The sequence below is a fragment of the Chiloscyllium plagiosum genome, unplaced genomic scaffold (assembly GCF_037043375.1).
Source record: "Chiloscyllium plagiosum isolate Xiang-an unplaced genomic scaffold, Cpla_swu_hap1 HiC_scaffold_4, whole genome shotgun sequence".
NCBI lineage: Eukaryota > Metazoa > Chordata > Chondrichthyes > Orectolobiformes > Hemiscylliidae > Chiloscyllium > Chiloscyllium plagiosum.
In genome coordinates, this window is record NW_028270142.1 from 56,259,374 (window position 1) to 56,280,808 (window position 21,435).

The 21,435-nt window shown below is 42.8% G+C and overlaps 1 long non-coding RNA gene across 6 annotated transcripts in view; it reads left to right on the forward strand.

Moving 5' to 3' along the window:
* Positions 1-21,435, forward strand: part of LOC122549174 (uncharacterized) — a 232,466-nt gene that overhangs the window by 45,765 nt on the left and 165,266 nt on the right. The window contains exon 1 of one of the 6 annotated variants that reach the window (XR_015756968.1): positions 17,541-17,805. The exons of the other annotated variants lie outside the window; for them this stretch is intronic. This is a non-coding gene — a long non-coding RNA (uncharacterized LOC122549174). Of the gene's footprint in view, positions 1-17,540; positions 17,806-21,435 lie in introns of those variants that run through there. 6 annotated transcript variants of the gene reach the window in all.

Genomic DNA, 21,435 nt, shown 5'->3' on the forward strand with positions numbered 1-21,435 from the left:
AGTCAAGTTCCTCAAAATGAATGATTCGCATTATATATTTTTATTACCATACTTTTTTTTAACTTCAGCAAATTAATCTAACCCAGTGGTCCTCACCATTTTAGGCTCGAGTCTGGCAGGGTTATTTTCGTGTTTGGCATTGGGAGGAGAATATGGCAAATGTCTTGCCATAACGGGATTTTAGTCAGTAAACTTGGCTAATCTGCAAATGGCATGGATTTATGAGAGGCTTCTGGAACTGAGTGCACTTAGAATTGTGTGAATAGTTCCTGAAGCCAATCTGCAACACTTTAACGGGCAGGTGGAACATTGACTTGGGAATTGTGTTGCACTTCAGTTTGCTACTGGAGCTGAAAACGCTGGTGGGTGGAGAAGGTGTTGAACATCCAGTGTAGCCGGGAACATTTGAAGGACAGAATGGAAAATGCTGGAGCAACTCAGCAGGTTTGGCAGAAGCTTCGGAAAGGGAAACAGTTAACATTTTGAGTGCAATGACTCTCTCTCCTTGGGAGTTTTGCTTATTATCCAAGAACTAGTTACATGCTTTGGAAAGCCCTCTTTTTGTTCTCAATTAGAAATATACCTCATTCATCCCTTCCATCTGCACCAGTCCGAGCACAAGTGAAGAGTCTCCTGTGAAGAGGAGATGAGCGAAAATGAAAGGGAGACAGCATGAATATTTTGTTTCACAGCTCGTGTGTTGTATATCTTTAAGCGATATGTGCATGATGTCATCATTATTAAAACATGTGACCCGAGGGCATAAAAGTCTCAAACTCTAGCCTGAAGCATTACACACGGATTTGATTTATTATTGTCACCTACGTTGATAGGCTAGGTTTTGCATGCATTATGGTAGATCATACCTTAGGGAGTGCATTAGGGTATCAGAACAGAGAGAAGCATGCAAGGTTACAGTTGCAGAGATGGTGCACAGAGTGAGATCACCACTAAATTTAAAATTTGGGAGATCCATCTCGAAGTCTAATTCCGGCAGGAAAGAAGCTGTTCTTGAATCTATTTGTATGTACAAAGAAACTTTTATATCTTCTGCCCAGTGGAAGAGAATGAAAGAGAGTATAAGTGGAATGAGAGGGATGTTTGATTACTTTAGTTGCTTTCCTGAGGCAGTGGAAAGTATAGATGGAGTTAATGGATGGAACGCTGGTTCGCATGATGGACCTGGCCGTGTTCACAACTGTCTGCAGTCACTGATGGAATCATGCTGCTGTTTGGAGCCAAGCAGTTTAATATTCGTCCAGACACTGAAGTGCCTGTGATCATTTTAAATGTTTATGTCAGCATCTATAACAAAGGTCTGTTGAATCTTTCAATACCATGTTACCTGTGCCTGGTTCTTATTGTCATTGGAGCTAACTTGAGCATTGCAACATCAAGTACACATACCCAGCTGGAAGCAAAGCCCACAGTATAGCAGATCAAAGACTGATAAATATATAGCTCTTGTCATGACCGCTGACATCTCAGAAGTGCTATTATTTTGAGGTGTAGTTGCTGATATAATGTTGGCAACATGACAATCGACAAGCACTCTGCAAATCCATCAAATAGCAATAAAATACTGACCAGGAGAATCTGTTTTTGTGATATTGACTGAGGGATAAGTATCGGCCAAAAACAGGAGCTCGCTCGCTTGCGCTTATTCAATAAAGTGTCATGTTGTTCACTAACATCTGCCCGAGCGTCCAGGTGAAGCCTTAGTTTAAGGTCTCATCCAAATTAATGCACCTGTGACAGCTCAGCACTTCCTCTGTAGTGAAGTGGAGGGTCAGCCTTGAAATGTGTGACCAATCCCTCGGTGGGGACTTGTTTCTGAGCCCCACAAGGGTCAAGGTTCAAGTGTGCTGCCAACTGAGCCAAGGCTGATTCCGTTAAATTATGAGAAGGAAGGTCAAAATATAACTGTGGGCAGACACAATATGCCTGGCTTTATAGTTTCATCTTGGTTCAGATCGACACAACTTTAATTTTTGCAGCAAGTGTTGGCTGGGAACCAAGAGAAAAGCACCTCTGAAGTGTGCAGAGCACTCCTGCTGGTAGAATGAAGAGAACACCAATTATAGGTAGGTCCATAATCTGGGAATGTTGTGAATGCCAGTGAGGAGTGAGTGCACGTTGTGAAACCTACATGACAACCTCTCAAAAGCTTTCTCCACCTTTAAGATGTGCCAGTACTACTTACAGACTTTTCTCAGTGTCAAAATCCAATTTAATCATTAAACATAATCCACATAGGGAAACGGGGCTCTTGTGATGCAGTGATAGTGTCCATACCTCTGAGCCAGGAGACCTGGACTCAAGTTCCACATGCTCCACAGATGTATAATGTCACCTCTGAACAGGTTGGTTAGAAAATATCTATATGTGGAGAAACTGGTGCTGGACTGGGGTGGACAAAGTTAGAAATCTCACAACACCTGTTGGACTGTAACCTGATGTGTGATTTCTAATTAAGAAAATATCTCGCTCAAATAGGACCATGTCCTTAGTGCGGTTAAAACTGAAAACCAGACCAAGGAGGAAATCAGTATAATTGTAAAATGGTTTGAAGTTGTTCGGGATTTGCAGGCTGAAATGAGTCATGGGTTATAGAGGAAAGTTGTGTTTAGGCTACAGTTGGAATCAGCCACATTGTATCAAATCATAGTGCAGTCTCAAGGGCCTGAATGGCCTGCTGTTTCTAATTTGTATGATTGCCTCAGTGCCAGGGCACATGCCAACTTTTGTTTGGGATTATCTTTAGGTTTAGCGTTACCGTTCCTCGAGAGCTGTGGAAGTCTTTCCTGTGACCGAGCGACGGTCTATTTATAGACGAGTGCTGCTTAGCTAATCAAGTAAACCCCACTGATCAATAACAGCCCGAGTCAAAGGCCCGATGGTAATAATTACCCTCAAGGGCATAAGTTTGGTGCAAACTGGTCATGACCAGCTGAATGATGCACCTGGGGAGAGGACAATATAGAGCCAATATAGGTTGAAAGGCCAACCTGTTAAAAGCTTTACATACAATATTAATTCCAGTGAAGATCATCATTGGTACATTTCTGGCTGGTACATTTCAAATTTCTTTTCAGTATATATTTAAAAAGGCATAACTTAAAATAATAGATCACATAGTTATAGTCCCATGGAATATAACTTAATGTCCTTCATTGCAGCAGAGAGTTGGAGTGCATAACTAACATTTAAAGGGAGAAAGTTGAAAGTTCAGGTCTCACTCATGTGCAGAGTGCAAAGTCCAGTCCAATCTGGAGTTTCCAATCAAACATTTAAAGTCAGGCATGAAGGCTTTGTCTACCCTCTTAAAGTTGACTTTCGAGACCCCATAGGCGGAAGTGGGTACTGCAGATGCTGGAGATTAGAGTCAAGATTAGAGTGGTGCTGGAAAAGCACAGCAGGTCAGGCAGCATCTGATGTTTCAGGCAAAAGCCCTTCATCAGGAATGAGGCTGGAAGCCTACGGGATGGAGAGATAAAATATCAACCTGGGCATTACCAAATGACAGGACAGTACTTACCCAATACTGAAATAAAAACATAAAATGGTTAATACTCAGCAGGTCAAGAAATGTCTGTGAATGGAATAGAATAAAATCTCTCCACCCCTTGGGCTCCCAGCCTCATTCCTGATAATGGGCTTTTGCCCGAAACGTTGATTTTCTTGCACCTCGGATGCTGCCTGACCTGCTGTGCTTTTCCAGCACCACTCTAATCTTGACTTTAAAGACCTCATTGGTTCAGAGATAAATACTGGCCATATTACTAAAGCTAACTGGTCATGACCTAGTTTCTGTTTGTGAGAGCTTGCTGTCCATAAATTGACTGCTGTACTTGCAGTGTAACGGTACCTCAGCAGCACTTTGTGTTTTGAGTGCTGAGGTGCAAAAGGCATTGCATTTTGTATGAAGGTGTTTGTTTTTGGAGAGTAGTGTGGAGGAGGATTTATATGTCTTACTGGTTAAGCAGTTCATCAGACGACATTAGTGCTCCAAGGCTACAGCCAGTTTTTGATATCAACCTGGGCATTATCAAATGACAGGAGGATTTAATACCAAGGTTAAGGACTGTACTTACTCAATACTGAAATTAAAGCATAAAATGCTTAATACTCAGCAGGTCAAAAAATGTCTGTGAATGGAATAGAGTAGAATAAAATAGAATCACTACAGTGTGGAAGCAGGCCATTCAGCCCATGAAGTCCACAACAACCCTCACCGCACCACCATCACCTCCCTGTAAACCTGTATTTTCCATGGCTAATCCACCTCGACTGCACATCTTTGGACGCTACGGGCTATTTAGCACAGCCAATTCACCTAATCAAAGAAGGAAATCAAGTTACGGTTTCTGATTGCTAATCTTTAGAACTTCTCTCTTACATTAAAGTTGCTGCCTGACCTGTGTATGGAGACATTTTCTCTTCAAAACTTCCCTCCAGTTTTTCTCTCGTTCTCTTTCCTGCTTTTTTGAAGACACTGACTAACTCCTGCTGACACATAGCCCGTCTGTTGCCTTCCCCAGATTTGCGTACAGTAAAGTACCCAGTTCAGCCTGAGTCCACTCTTACGGCTATTCTCTCTCTCTTTCTTTTTTTACACCTGGATGAAGTAGATATTGACCAGGAACCTGATCCTGTTTCAGATTTCAGTGCATTAGGGCACCTACTTGTGTAGTTTTCAACAGAATGGCCTCTCTGTTGGGACAGGCTTTTTATTCATTTAAATGTTGGGAAAATGAATAGTAGCCCTTCCCCATTTTGAGGAACTGCTGTCTGGACATGCCATTTTGTTTAAACTTAAAATGCTTAGTTTAACAAAGTCTTGGGCCTTCCCTTGTAGGAATGAGGGACCCTAACCTTGAATGGTGGGATCCTGGGGCCTTTCCTCACCACAAAGGGAACCTTAGGTTTGAATTTATACATTTTGAAAATTCAGGATTGTCAGTTTTGCACTAGCTCATACAGCATAGCACTTTAAGCTGTTCTGCACTGTCATACTCGTGTTGTTCTATGTTAACATAGTTTGAACTGATTTTATAATATATTTTATTATTTGAACACTTTCAAATTGAAAAGAAAAGGCAGAGCATGTGCAGCTGACAAACTTGTCTATTACCTAATAAATTTATTTGATACTATACCGTATCAGTTGGTAGATGATTGATAAATAAGATCTAAGAACACTTGTCTGTGTTTTAGTTACTCTGAGAACAATAAAGCAATTGTGTAAGCATTTCATTTGCCTTTATATCCTCCCTTATCTTTGAATTAGGTATATATTTTAATATGATCAGTAAATAGTGAACTTGTACAAGGGAACCCTGATTTGCAAACATCTCACTACGAACATTTACACTTAGAAGCACAATCCCTTGAAGTATAGTTTTAAAGATCTGACATATGAATATTTCCTGTGCTTATTATTTTATATTGTTCTGCGTTGTGTTCTGACTTCTGCATAAAGTGACTTGCAAATGGATTCAAGAACTGAACCTGTTCGTAACCTGGGAACCACCTGTGGAGTGCACATTTCAATCTACATCATTGTGTGGTTTTCTGAGATGGAAGTTTAGTGACTGTACTAGTGCAGCCCATATTGAATTTTACTTGACTGTCTGGCTAACTGAGGCTCCAAAATAGTCATAGAGTCATAGAGATGTACAGCATGGAAGACCCTTCGGTCCAACCCGTCCATGCCGACCAGATATCCCAACCCAATCTAGTCCCACCTGCCAGCACCCGGCCCATATCCCTCCAAACCCTTCCCATCCAAATGCCTCTTAAGTGTTGCAATTGAACCAGCCTCCACCACATCCTCTGGCAGCTCATTCCATACATGTACCACCACCTGCGTGAAAAAGTTGCCCCTTCGGTCTCTTCTATATCATTCCCCTCTCACCCCAAACCTATGCCCTCTAGTTCTGGACTCCCCGACCCCAGGGAAAAGACTTTGTCTATTTATCCTATCCATGCCCCTTATAATTCTGCAAACCTCAACAAGGTCACCCCTCAGCCTAGTAGATCTGATCGGTATGGACTTCAGTAAGGCGTTCGACAAGGTTCCTCATGGGAGACTGATTAGCAAGGTTAGATCTCATGGAATATAGGGAGAACTAGCCATTTGGATTCAGAACTGGCTCAAAGGTAGAAGACAGAGGGTGGTGGTGGAGGGTTGTTTTTCATACTGGAGGCCTGTAACCAGTGGAGTGCCACAAGGATCAGTGCTGGGTCCTCTACTTTTTGTCATTTACATAAGAGGTACAGTTAGTAAGTTTGCGGATGACACCAAAATTGGAGGTGTAGTTGTCAGCGAAGAGGGTTACCTCAGATTACAACAGGATCTGGACCAGATGGGCCAATGGGCTGAGAAGTGGCAGATGGAGTTTAATTCAGATAAATGCGAGGTGCTGCATTTTGGGAAAGCAAATCTTAGCAAGACTTATACACTTAATGGTAAGGTCCTAGGGAGCGTTGCTGAACAGAGACCTTGGAGTGCAGGTTCATAGCTCCTTGAAAGTGGAGTCACAGGTAGATAGGATAGTGAAGGCAGCATTTGGTATGCTTTCCTTTATTAGTCAGAGTATTGAGTACAGGGGTTGGGAAGTCATGTTGCGGCTGTACAGGACATTGGTTAGGCTACTGCTAGAATATTGCGTGCAATTCTGTTCTTCCTATCGGAAAGACGTTGTGAAATTTGAAAGGGTTCAGAAAAGATTTACAAGGATGTTGCCAGGGTTGGAGGATTTGGGCTGCAGGGAGAGGCTGAACAGGCTGGGGCTGTTTTCCCTGGATAGTTTGCTTAAGGTTATTTTTCTTTTCATCTGTTGTAGAAAGAACTTGCATTTAAGTAGCACATTTTCTCATCGTCTGAGCCATTACTAAATATTTCTTAGCAAACAGAAATGGCCATTGTGTGTGTTGTAGTTCAGATAACCGACCATTTAATCTATAATAACTTCACTCTAATGAGGAAACGCAAAAATAAATTCAATAATTTCATGCGCCCGATGAGATTTAGCTCTTTGAGATCGCAGGTTCTTGTGTGGCATGTGGACATTGCTGGCAAGACCTATATTTGCCTATCCCTAACTATATGCCCATCACATCTGCACCAACCCGCCGAAGAGCATCCTATCCAGACCCACTCTATCCCCTTGAGCTGTATGTTTGCTCGACAAACTAGGGCACCGAAGAGTCAACCACATTGAGGTGGGTCTGAAGTCACATTTGGAGGAGAGATGACCGATTTCCCTCCCTAATGGGTAGAACCAGTCAGTTTTGTGTACAGCCATCTACAGTTGACAAGTTGAAAGTTTTAATTTAGAGTTTATTTTAAATTGAATTCAAATGTCACCACCTCTGAAGGTAGGATTTGAACCTTTGTCCCCAGGACAGTAGCTTAAGGTTTTTGATTACTAGTTCATTGATATTACCACATCCCTCTGTAGGTTGGAGATGGGGTTGGAAAAAACTAAAGCTTTGATTGACAAGCCTACATTGTCTTTTGACCCAGATTGTTAGAATGATGCCTCAGAATGTAATATCGGGAAAAACTGGATCTTGTTGGTTCGTTCAAATGAAGACTTTTATAGGTTTAAGATTAGGAAACTGCCCCATGTTCAGTTGGAATCTGAGATCAGAACTATTCCAGTTTGCAACTGAACTTCCCAAGCTATGACCTCACTGCACCCCATTGATATTTGTTCCTTGGCAAAGTCTCTTGCATTGAATGTGTAAACCTTGAGATTAAAACTATATCCATGCTCTGAGATGAAATTGTTTTCAGACTGTCTGTGTTTCTAGTTGCCTGGAATTGAGAGCAAAAATGAAGTATTTTAATAGTTATTAAACTGAAAAGGTTGCAAGAAAGATTGAAAAGGATGATACCAAGGGTTTGAGTTATAAGGAGAGGCTGGATCGGCTAGTTATTTCTTTCCTCTGAAGAGTCAGAGGCTGAGGGGTGATCTTATAGAGGTTTATGCAATCATGAGAGGCATAGATAAGGTGAATAGCCAAGATTTTTCTTCAGGGTAGGTTTAAGGTGAGAGGGGAAAGATTTAAAAGAGACCTAAAGGACAACTTTTTCACACACACGGTGGTGCATGTGTGGAATGAGTTGCTAGAGGAAGTGGTAGAGTTGGGACAATTACAATATCTAAAAGCCATTTTGATAGGTAACTGACAGGAAACGGCCAAACACAGGCAAATGGGACTAGCTCAATTTGGGAAACCTGGTCGGCATGGACTTGTGGGCCCGGGAGGCCTGTTTCTGTACTATATGACTCTAAGAGCAGCTTGCAGAGTGGCGGGACAACCCATTGGTGAGCACTGCTCTCTCTCGCAGTGCCGGGGGCCCTTGAGCGACTGTATGTGTGGGTTTTCTCTGGGTGCCCTGATGTCCTCCCACAGTTCAAAGGTTAGATGTGCAGGTTAGATGCGTTGGCCATGCTAAATTATCTAGAGATATGTCGGCGAGGTGGGTTAGCCATGGGAGGTTGCGGGGATAGAGTGGGTCTGGATAGGATGCTCTTCGGACAGTTGGTGCAGATGTGATGGGCCTAAATGACCCCCTATGTGCATTGTAAGGATTCTATGATTCATTCGGAGAGCAAGAAACATGCATTCAGGTTCAGTCTCTGTTGCAAATTTCCCTTGCAGTACTTGGAGTCACTGATGTTGATGGTGAATGTGCTGCTTCATATGTTAGGCTCTGCCGTGTTAGCTGTGTGCATGAGTGACGAGGAAATTACAAACAACCTCCAATTACATTACATTGGGGAACTGCACGGGGAGGAGAGTGAGCAGAAATTGGGCGTTGCTCTCCAGCTTATGGAAGAGTTGGGCCAGGAATACACTGCTTTATACTAAGTCAGTTGTGAGAGATAGTGAACCTCTGTAGAAACTGGCACCTCACTGAAATGTCTTTTAAATGTTTGTCTGTTGTTTGACCTTTCATTGAAGGAAGTAGGCTGGAGTATTTACCCCCAACTGGAAATGTGCAATATACAAATGCAGTGTGATTTATTTTCCACCTGTTGTTATTCTCCTCCTCATTGTTTTCTATGAAGCGAGTAAGTGTAACAGTTTTCATTATTGTTTCTGTCTCGTCCCTCCTGAGATAGAGAGATGTTGAGGGGGTAATCCCATCACAATTGCAGCATAAATTAAATGGCTTTGTATGTTGCTTGTTGGTACTCTTCCACCTGCGTGCTGCAAATCCATTAGAGATAGGGACGATCCATTTGGAAGTTTTGCTGATAGCCATAACTGCTGACCATGAAGGGGTCATCAAGTGTTATTATGATGCCTGTTGTCAAACTACTAATTGTCATGTTGACACGCCACTGGTCCCTAGGAGAAGTGAACTTAAGAGCAGCAGTAGGACATTCAGCCCTTCAACATGCCAGAAGACCATGTGTAATCTGAATGTGGCCTTAAATCCACAGTCCTGTTTCGCCTCCTAACCCTTTAACCCCCAGTCAAGCAAAACTCTTATCTAACTTAGCCTTGAATCTATTCAATGACCCAGCTTTCACTGCTCTCTGAGGGTGAGAATTCCATGGACTTATAGTAAAAAGAGTTCTCTTTGTCTCCATTTAAGACCATTTTATTATTTACCTCCATTGTAGGCTTGTGTCTCTTTGATGTGAAAATCAATATTTAGGGTCATGATGCTGCACATGTAAGCATCATTGAAACTGACTTTGGGTATTCAATTGGCCTTGCTTATGCCTGATCATGCAGAAATTCCTTGGGTACGTATAACTCTGAAGCTATTCTGTTCTGTGAATGTGTTTGTGGAGTCACCTCTGTTTGACAAGTGCCAGTATCCTTAGGTGATTTGCTTTTGAGAGAGCTGCCCCATATCTGATTTTTGTCCTTCCAAGAGACTCCCAGAATGAACAGCAAATAGTGAGAGCAAAAGTTGCTGTTCTTCCTTTCCTCAGAAGTTCATTCATATTTCACAACCACACAACAAGGTGCTGGGTGTGTAGGGAAGCAACTTAGTCCTAAGAGGCCCAGGGTCGTGCATTGATCCAGCAGAAGCCGCATCAAACTCCAAACAGAGAAACAGAGCTGCAGAGGTTTACACTCAGTGCTGAAGAGAACTAAGAAAAGGATTTGCTCATCCCTTCCAGCTATTTAGTGTGATCACAGGCGGATGGCAAGACCTGTTTCACAACCCAAGTTTTCTTTGTGCTTCTGCTAAAGAACAGCAAAGTACAAGTATGGAAGAGACAGTCCTATGTTTCTGTGAACGATATACTGAACTTCAACAGTGCCAACAAATTCTTTAATCCAGATGTGCTGTATTTTTGTTTGTCTTCACTTTTAGCCTGCACAGATTGCTATTGGACCCTGTAGCCAGGTAAGCTCTTCTGTGCATATTGTATTTGCATGTTCAAAGTATAATATAGATTAGTTGGTTGGAATACCTAATGCTTGCTGGCCTCTCTCCCTGTCTCTGTTAATATTCTAGTAAGTGCCAACGTCATGTGTAACATGTCAACAGCCCCCAGTATTAAAGCTAGGATGGTTCATTTTTTTTTTAGAGAATAACATTCTGATGGGCATTTAGTGTATTGTGGTTAAACAGAGATCTGTGAAACACAGCTGCAGAAACAAAGGAAGCAAGTCGTGTTCAGTTTGGTCTTTTGTATGTTTGTCGTGAGCAGTGTCAAGGTGATCCAGTTGGGGATTGCTGCAGTGTTGTCGTTACTGTGTTTTTTTGTTGCTGTTTACTTGAAGACAAATGGGATTTCGAGCTGGTGACTACTGCTGTTATAATGTCTTCAGGGAAGTTTGTTCATACCAAATAAAGGCCAGTGCACAGAACACAAATAACACAAAAACAAAGACTAGGTGCAAATATGCCCAACTATTTCCAAAGATGTTTGTGAAAAGGATGTGCTGTATTTATGCACACCTTTAGGATATTTGGATCTATCCATTAATTAACTCAACCTAAAGCTGAACATTTCAAACACTCCAATTGGAGTAGATTGCTAAAACCTACTGTTCACACTTCAGTTCCTTACTGTTCACATGTCTGCTATTTTGTTAAGCCTTTTTTTGTTCTCTTTGGCATATGGTATAAATCTTTGTAGCTCTGTTTTCACCTTGGAGTTTGAATTTTCAATTCCCTTCCCAATCTTCCTGTGGGGCTTCTGAGATTGTTCTTATGCTGATGGACCTACTGCCAACTGTGTAATGTTTTGTAGTACCCTTGTCATCAAAGCATCAGTGGAGAGAATCCCTGTTGGTCCAGTGATCAGGGACTGACCTTTCCCAAGTGCAACCAGCTAGCAGACTGGTTGTCATATGAGCCTAATGGAGAGGAAAGGGAGAGTGATGTTTGTAGATTGAGAGTTTCCGCTCAAGTGTTGTTCTTCCTACATCCTAGCCTCAATATAATGACTTTTGGACTGCTGCCTTAGTGTCAATCATTTTTGCATCATGAATAACAATGCTGTAGCCTCTCATCTGGTTCCCACAGTATAGAGAGGTGCAGATTTTCATTACAGACTAGGTTCGAAGCCAAAAATCGGTGTCTTAACCCAAACCAGAACGTATGCTTCATGTGCCCCTGGAAACTAGTTCATAACATCGGGTGTCTTGACGAAGGTTATCCCATCTAAGATTTCATGGTCAGAAGAAAGTGACTGTTCTAGCATGTGGCTGAGAGACATATGCATTGTCAGGGTCAAAGTGGCAATTGGGCGCAGAGCCAGGCTTTGTTAGCTGGCAAATGCCATGTCTCGTTATAGGCCAGCTAAAGGCAAATGGCCCCCACTGTCATCTGAAGCTTCTTGTTTCGATTGTCTTCATTCGTTTTTCTAGCCAGTGGCAAGTCCCAAAGACCAATGACTTGCCCTTTTTACACTGCTGTAGAAATGGCCAGTCTTTGTTCCCGTGCTATTTCAACTCTTTAAAATGGTGGAATGTGGTCCTTCTGACGGCTGTGTGATAAATCAGTCATCAGCCTCAGTTTACAGCCCTGTGTCAGTTTTTAAATGTTTTTACCAGCGTAATTTGATCTATTCGAGGAAGAATCTTGAGAATTCATCCCATAAACCTTGTTTGTTGGTGGGTGGCTGTCATCAATCCTTTGTTTGGAATTGCCTCAATAATAGTATATGTTGTACTGACATTCCAAAGGATTTCCAAAAGCACATTGAAGTTAATGCACTGAACCTGCTAACTATTTACACTTAGAAGTGATATTTGTGGCTCTTTTAAGTTGCTTTTTTAAAAAAAAGTTATCTTTATGCTACCTGATCTCCGATTTATCTAAGTCATTGAAGATCTTTTTTTGTTTAGTTCACTTTCCTCTTCACTCCCCAGTGTATTTTGCTTTCTTATGCAAACCTTGTACTTTGGTTGTAAATTGAAAAGGAATTATATAGAACTACAGCTTAGAAATGGACCATTCTGTTCAATACTATGCACATATCTGCTGTTCCCCCATGCTTCACCTACTCCTTTTGGCATTTCCTGCTGTCCCTTTCTCCCTTGTCTAGCTATATCTAGTCATTTATCTAGCTTCCCCTTAGAACCACCCATGATACTTGCCTCAACTACTGAGAAGTAATGAGATCCATAAAGTGGAAATTTTAATGTGTCTCCTTGTAATATATCATTGCTCAGTTGTCCAAGCTTTAAGAGATATGGGGGTAGTGTGAGAAAGTGTAACTGAGGTAACAGATCAGTTATGATTTTATTGAATGATAAAACAGGTTTGAGGGGCCAATGGCCTTTTCCATCTCCATTCTTTATAAGGTCTCTTGAACCGTGATGGTCAATGAAAGATCCTGTGCCAAACAGGTGGCCAGCTATGGCCAGGAGCAAAGGCCTTCCAGTGACATCCCCTAGAGGAATCTTTAGAATGTGAGAAACCTAACCTCGCCTACAAGGATGGGTCAGGATGTAAATAAGTGAAATTCCTCCGTCTGGAAGGTGCTGGTCTTGTTCTGAGCTTTGCTGCTGCAGGAAACGATTCCTACGCTGTGCCACTTGTAACAGACCGCTCCCAACATCAGTTCCATAAATGACTTGTTATGGTTTTGCTGTGAATTAGCGCGGCACTTTTTAGCACGATGTGAGCCACTTGGATGCTCCAGTCAGAGTAGATATCACAGCCTTGACACTTTGTGGCAAAACTTCATTTTAATCTCTCTGAGATGGATGTCCTGTGGATCAGTAATCGTAATCTGGATTCGACACAGTAATGAAAATTTCATTGCATTGTCTGAGAGCCTGCCTCTTGTCCTACCACGTGTGTCCTTAACGTTCTGCACTCTTGTATTGGTGTAAGTGTGGGTTGGCTCCAAATATGAGAGAGAATTAGAATTTCCACATCTAGAGCAACCTGACTGTGGCAGTGGTACAGCTGTGCTCACCGAGTGATGCTGGATCAATTGTTAATTTGAGAATCATGATTGTTAACCGAACGTATTAAGGGATATGGAGTACAGGCAAGTATTTGGAGTTAGGGTCACAGATAAGCTATGATCTCAAAAAATGGCAGAACAGACCCTATGGTCTATCCCTGTTTCTGTGCGTGTTAGATTTTTTCTCAGGGCTTTGATTCTGATGTGCTTGTACTTGGCAAGGTAAAAGATGTCTATTTCCAAATGACACCCATCTGTCTGCATCCTCTTCTATTTGATGCTTAACAGTGTAGTTTGCCCCTGCGGGGAACCTCTGCATCATATTCTTTTCACTTGCACTAAATGATACATCCGTTTTAATACTTGTGATCTTGTCACTTAGCAGCTATTCAGAAACCGCCGCTGCCCGTTCCTAAACCACTTGCAGTTTCAGGCATTCTTTGTGCTATGACTGTTTTGAAAATTGGCTGGTGAGACCTGGTTTTTTTTTCCCCTTTGTGTCTCTTTTAATGGCAGTATTGCACGTTCTGTGGTTTTTGTGATGATTTTTTTTTCATCCATTAATAGCCACTGCTGAACTATGTTGTACATGCAACCTCCTGAAACTGCAGCGGTGTGTCCTCAGGATGACCTTTTTCGATTCTGTAAGGATGTGCCATGAAAAACAAAGGGAGATATTGGTTGTACAGAAACTGTCAGAGTACCATTAGTTCACTGTTGGCTCCAGAAAGTTTTTTTTGCCATTTCCAAAACAGTCCTTTAATGCTTCGAGCTGTGGCCTAGGGCGACTTGGATTTGATGATTTTGGCTTGTGATCTAGATGCAACTTTTCCAATTTAAACTTGAATAGTCAATGTTCAGGTCCATATTTTTGGACATATATTTGTCATGATTCAGTGCTGTCAAAGACTCTGAAGTTTTGGTGTGAAATCCTGCATTTTTCCATGCCACACTTGAAGCGAACAAGCCTAAGGAATAGTAACTGCTTCACATGATTTTTGTCAGCAATCCAGTAACATAATCTCACAGTTGCGATTAACTGATGATAAAAATGTTGACAAATTTCTCCAGGCATGCTGATTTCAAATTGCTAATAAACGTTTGTCCCAGCCGCCAAACAATTAGCCACCGGAACAAGTAGCCCATTGAGTAGCAAGCTTTCCTGTCCTCAGTGACCTCCTGTAAGCAGATTTGGTGTGTTTGCAATATCATGTAAAATACTCAAAAAGTATTCCCTGGTGTCTGCGGAAGCTAACATAAACTTTCCGGGCTGTTTCTCTCCATAAATGCAATCAAGAATTTTGGCCGGGGGTGAGGCATTGGATGGCCTCCAGTTGGTACAATGGAAGCTGTGACCACAGCGCGATAATGAGACATTGAGGCACGTTTCAGCAATGCTGCAGCAACAATGAGCAAAGACCCCTCCGATCAGTGTGTGACAGGCTTCCTTTCATTTTGTTTTAATTTACATTTCCTTTCCTTCCGAAACCAATAGCTGACGCCAAATTACACTCTTGCTGAAAGATAAATCCTTTCTTTAGTGCCACAGATACAGCCACTGCACAAAAAACCAATTGTAACCATTTGCGAGATCAGTATTCTAACCATCGGTCATTGCAGTGAGTTAACCACCTGGACCGTTATAAATCCTAGTGATGTGCGCAGACACGTGCATGAGTAAGATTGTTTTGAGAAAGACGCTGTAAACGTCCGCTTTGTAAAAAAGGAATAAACTTGAATTGAACAGGAAATGCTTGCCTTTTTATACCTCGCTGTACCATACGCTATTCAATAGCAGAATGAGCATTTAGTTTAGGGCAGAACATGCCTATGTCTGAGGCAGCAACTGGCCTGATTGTGGAAACTGTGAATGTGGCTCTGAATCCTGGATACTTTCTCCTTTCCATCCAACTAGCTCCCCCACACCACAAAACCCCCCTCCACCGCCTACCTCCTGACTACGCCCTCCCCCTCTCCCCTATATGTCTATCCACCTTAATGGCCATGGAAGATGAGTTCATATCACCACTGGTTGGCCTGTAAATCCATCCACTTTGTCACACTCTGAAAAAAGAGAATTTAGATTTATGTCACACCTTTCACGACTTCCCAAAGTGTTTGCAGCACTTCTTTAAGTATGTGCACTATCAAAACTAGGAAAAAGGACAGCTACTCTCACACAGTTAGACATTAGTGAAGGACAGAAAGGAGGACTTGCATTTGTATGGTATTTTTCATGACCATTGGTGGGCTCAAGGTGCTTCAAGCCTTTTGAAGTATAGTCAGTGTGTTATTTTGGAGAAAACTGGGATGTTGATTTGAACTCAACTCCCATAAGACCCATTCAGCCACCCTATAACTCTACATTTAACCTTGATTAATGCACCCAGCCTACACATCCCTGAACACTATGGGCAATTTAGCATGGCCCATTCAGCTAAATGCACATCATTGAATTGTGGGAGGAAACCCATGCAGACATAGGGAGAATGTGCAACCTCCACACGAGGCTGGAATCGAACTCTGGTCCCTGGCACTGAGGTAGCACTGCTAATCACTGAGCCACCATGCCGCCCAATAGAGGGATAAGACAGCTGCATTAACTTGTGGGTACCATACCTCAGGCAAGGGGAGAAATTCTGAAGGGATGCCCTTCTTTCATGGTAATTTCAGCCAGTGCAGAATTGAACCCATGTTGTTGGCATCACTCTAAATCACCCTCAATTGACGCTCCTCTGAAGCAGTTCAGAGTGCTACATGAATATAAGCTATTGTTTCATTACTTCCTGGAGCTTCAGTGCTGTTTTCACCCACCACATACACCGCAGCTCCTTAGACAGTACCATCCAAACCACCGATCACTTCCATCCAGAAGGACAGTGGCAGCAGGTACATGAAAGCATCACCACCTGCGAGTTCCCCTCCAAGCCATTCACCCTGCTGACTTGGAAATACATCACCATTCCTGGTCACTGGGGCAAAATCCTGGGAATTGCCTCTCTGAGGGCATTGTGTGTCTACTTGCAGCATATAGACTGAAGTGTTCAAGAAGGGAGCTCACTACCACCTTCTCAAGGGCAACTAGGGACAGGCCTAAGCATTGACTCCCACATTCCATGTATGTCAAAAATCCCGATATTGGAAGGCAGTCAGAATGGGCTGCTTGGCTGGTTTCTGAAGAGCTCAAGGTCCAGAGGATCATCCATGTTGACAGAATCTGGTACAAATAAAGAGAAATGGTTCAGCCCTTTCTGAAAATAAGCACGTATTAGAAACAGAGCGAGAAACAAACACAAGGAGAGGAAATTTGTGGCCAGCAAATTGCCCAAAACCCAATTCTCTGTGGCGTTCTTCCTCATTTGCAGCCCTCTGGGGTTCAGATCAGTCTCCGTAGTCTCTCACACGTAGCTACCAGAACCCTGTCAAACACTGCAAATGATGAACATAGTCTCTTAGGGTAAATAAGAACTTACCGGCTAAACAGCTGAGTGAGGCTAGTTGGATTTATCATCTGCTTACACTTTCTCCGCCCACCTCCAGGCGCTTGTCGAGATGAGGAATGGGGTTTGCTGGTGAGCTGCAGTGACTAACATTGACCCCCCAGCAGGGAATTGGGTTGCCTTTTGCCTCAGAACAGTCATGTGTTAGTGTGTGCCATCTGCTGCAAATGATACTGCTGCTGATTCCCAGCAAGCAGGCCCGATTGTCTCGATGCCCCAGCACAGCGTAATTGTGTACACTCTGCTTTTAAAGGGACGCTGTGCATATTGTTCCTTTTTTAAAAAAAAAAGCAAAAATGGGAAGAAAATTATGGAACACGTCTTTCACAAACCTTTTTGGAGTTCTCTCTTTTACTTTATTTCTCTCTGTCTCTCTGTCACACTCACGCACTGCCTTTCTTTTTCTCTCTTGTCTCTCTTACTCTCGTGTTTTCTCTCTCTTTGTCTGCCTGTCTGTATAGAGTTCATCTGTAGCCTTTTAGTATGACCAATTGGAGTGTCACTGGTCTGAACTATTGCATTCATGCGGCTGTCTCACTTTGAAGGAGTCTGTACACAGTTCCTGTTGCAATGCAAATCTGAGAACTATAGCGCTGAACGTGGGTGGAATGGTGCTGTTATTCAGCTCTCCAACCGGGAGGAGGTTTATTGGTTGTAGGCTGCTGTGACTTCGCCTCCACACAGACTTGTGAATGCTATAACTGTGCTTGTTAGAATGCAGACAAGTTCAAAATCAGAGCTGCTCAGTGGTCTCAAGTGGCAGCCTCGTCATTTCCTGTTAGTCAGAGCCGCACAGCAGATGGCCATTGTGTTTGGTGATGATTGCGCTTACAGCAAAGTATGTGTTTCCAACAGCTGATCAATCCCTGGAATACGTCAAAAACATTCCTAACAAGGTCCGACTCTTTTCCCAAATGTCAAATGCGATTACAACTCAGATGTCCAGGAAGTCAGTAGCTGTGTGTTTTTAGTCTGTTTACTTGATTTGTTTGTGAGTGATTCTGTTAATGTGCAGCCATTGGCAGCTGTTACTGGAGTGTTACTAGAATTATAAAGTAGCTCTGGTTCCTGATTGGCCCGGTATTGGGGTTTGAACCACTTCCGTGCGTGGGGGTGGGACTCAGGCTTGGTCCCCGACTGTTTGTGAAATTTAGCAAGGGAAAGGCTCGAAATGGCCTTCAGGTACCTGAGCTATCGATAAGTATGTAAAAGATGAGCGGACTTCACTGTTCTGTCCAGGAAACCATGCAGGAAGTTATAAACTGTGGATGAGGGCAAACGTGATTAACCCCGATTCACAAAAGCGAGCATGCAAATAGAAAAATAATGTATTCGTACAGTACGTTTCACGTCCCTAAGATGTGTCAAAGTGTCTTCTAACCAATAAGTTGCTATTAAACCTGTAATGTGAGGAACTGTGGCAGCCAGTTTAACCTCCTCCTGGCAGAGGCTGTTGTGGGCAGAATGTAGTCCAACTCACCAGGGTAATATGTTCCTCTTCACATAATGCAGTATAAACACTCATCCAGGCAAACAGGGCTCCACTGTCATCTGAGAGAGGCACCGTCAATGCTTGCAGCTCTGCCCCTGCATTCTGCGAGATTTTGTACCCGCAATCTGAAGCAGGTTTGAACCAAAAGCCTTCAGATTTGGGAGGTGCTCTCATTAGCAAAGGTTGACCAATCAAAATGTCTGCTTTTCTTCGGAATTTGGCCTTTTCATCCATCTCCGCTTCGATGATTGCAGTAGCTTCAGCAGAAACTTGGGGCCAGGGACCCGGGTTCAATACCCACCTTGGGCAACTGTCTGTGTGGAATTTGCACATTCTCCTCGTGTCTGCGTGGGTTTCCTCCAACAGTCCAAAGATGTGCAGGTCAGGTGAGTTGGCCATGCTAAATTGCCCATGGTGTTAGGTGCATTAGTCATGGATAAATGTAGGGGAATGGGTCTGGGTGGGTTGTTCTTTGGACGGTCGGTGTGGAGCTGTTGGGCCGAAGGGCCTGTTTCCACACTGTAGGGAATCTGGGGAATCTTGCTCCTGTCAGTGAGGACCACAGAGCTATATGTTCCACACAACAGGGGCTTACTCGAACTGCTTCAGTGGGTTGCTGTAGCTCATATCACATCTTTTATTTTCGCCTCAACCTCTGGTGCTGTTTCCTCCCCTTTTTGACAGTCCTGTCTCTTTCCTCACTCGGTCTTTTTTTGGTGGTGTTGTCTACAGCCGTGGTCAGTATCCTGCTTTGAGTTTCTTCTCAATAGCCTCCACGCTGCTTCTGCACGAAACAAATGCTCCCTTCCTGCTCTCTAACAAAGTGATCCTGTCATTAAGAAGTTGAATCATCAGTATTACAGACAGCCTTTAACTCCTACTGACTTACACCCCAGAAAAGTCAAGAAGAGGAAATGAGAAATCTATAAGAACTGCTGTGGGTGGGGATAGGAAGTAAAACTTTGCTTTGTTGTTATATGCAGCAAAATTGTAAACACATATTGAATGCCCTTAAAGTGTTAGTACACACAAGTATTTGAATATTTATTAATTGTGTTTAATTGTAAGGTTTGGATTAGATTAGATTCCCTGCAGTATGGAAACATGTCCTTCGGCCCAACAAGTCCACACCAACCCTCCGAAGAGTAATCCACCAGACCCATTCCCCTACCCTATACTTACTAACGCACCTAACACTATGGGCAATTTAGCATAGCCAATTCATCAGGGTGTAAAGGCAGTATTTTCTATTCTGTATTTTTATTGCGGACTGAAACGAGAAATGGGCAGTTTTAAAACAGCAGGGATTATGAAAAAAGTTGCTGCACCTTTTAAAAGCAGCTTCCTGACACTCATTGGAGACGATGTTTACACTGCTGTTTGTTCAAGCAGTGAAGAAGGTCTAGTTACAGACTAGAACCAAGGATGTGTGTACGAATGGAAATTTGGCCAGCAATAAGTAGCTGATTGGTTCATGGAATGGTGATGTGTTGTTGGTGACAAAGGCTTCTACCTGCCAACAGCAATGTGATTGGCTCCCAGGTAATAGCTTGTCAGTGTGAATGTTTGGATCAGAAATCTTTGAACATCAGGAAAGGAAAGAGTTGTCCTTCTCTCTGCAGTTTTAAAAAAACAATCCTGAAGCCTGAAGAAAACTGGTTTATTTTTTCTCATCAGTAATAGTAAACTGCAACTCCGACCCAAATATGTCAGATACTTTGTCGGTGTGAGCCAGTTGTTGTGAGGTTCAGCAATCAATTGAGAATACCTGGAGAAAGATGATTAAGGAGTAGCAAGTCCCAACAGGCCAAAAGAAAAAAGGATCACCTCAGCAATCCCTGTCCATAGAGGCTACTGGACTGCCCTCCCGTACTGTGTGTAGGTGTGCGCGTGCGAGTGTGTGTGATTCTTGTTAAGTACAGAAACCTCATCCGTGCTTTCTGTCAACTTGGGTCTAAAAGAATAGGTAACTTTTGCCTTTGTAGCATGTTTAACTTCAGTGATGGCTTCAGGAATAGCGGGACATGATTTGTAGTGCACTACCGAGTGAGGAGTTATGGTGGAAAAAGTTCACTTGTGTATGTGAGGTTGAAGTGGAGTTCAATACAACATTATTGGTTAAAAATAGAGCCAGACCAGCTCTTAGGAATATACTTTGGTTCACTTGGAAGGTTGAACATAAATCCCCAGTGCTAAGTGAATTGCTAAGTTTATCTCGGACTCTGTGCCTTCTCGAAAATGGCAGAAATAATTGGGCTGCAGTGATGGGAAACTTACTTTCCAGTCACTGTTAAACGCAACAAATAAAATGTTTGCCAAAGATTGTCACAGAGTCATAGAGATGTTCAGCACAGAAATAGAGCCTTCAGTCCAACTCGTCAATGCGGACCAGATATCCTAACCTAATCTAGTCCCATTTGCCAGAACTGGGCCCATATCCCTCTAAGCCCTCCCTATTCATATACATATCCAGAATCGTTTTAAATGCTGCAACTGTACCAGCCTCCTCCACTTCCTCTGGCAGCTCGTTCCATACACACACCACTCTCTGCATGAAAACATTGCCTCTTAGGTCCCTTTTATATCTTTCCACTCTCACCCTAAACCTATGCCCTCTAGTTCTGGACTCCCCCCATCCCCGGGGAAAGACTTTATCTATTTATCCCATCCATGCCCCTCATGATTTTATGAACCTCTATAAGGTCACCCCTCAGCCTCAGCCACTCCAGGGAAAAAGCCCTAGCCTACTCAGCCTCTCCCTATAGCTCAGATCCTACAACCCTGGCAACATCCTTGTAAATCTTTTCTGAACCCATTCAAGTTTCACACCATCTTTCCGATAGGGAGGAGACCAGAATTGCACGCAATATTCCAAAAGTGGCCGTACCAATGTCCCTCACTGTTGGAGATAAAAAGAATGTTAAACTGTGGAATGATTGAAGCGATGAAAGCTGATTGTAAAAATAGGTTCTCCTCAAGTGTTTTGTAAGCAGTCAGGTACTTCTGAGTTGTAGAAAATGTGGCGGCCAGTCAT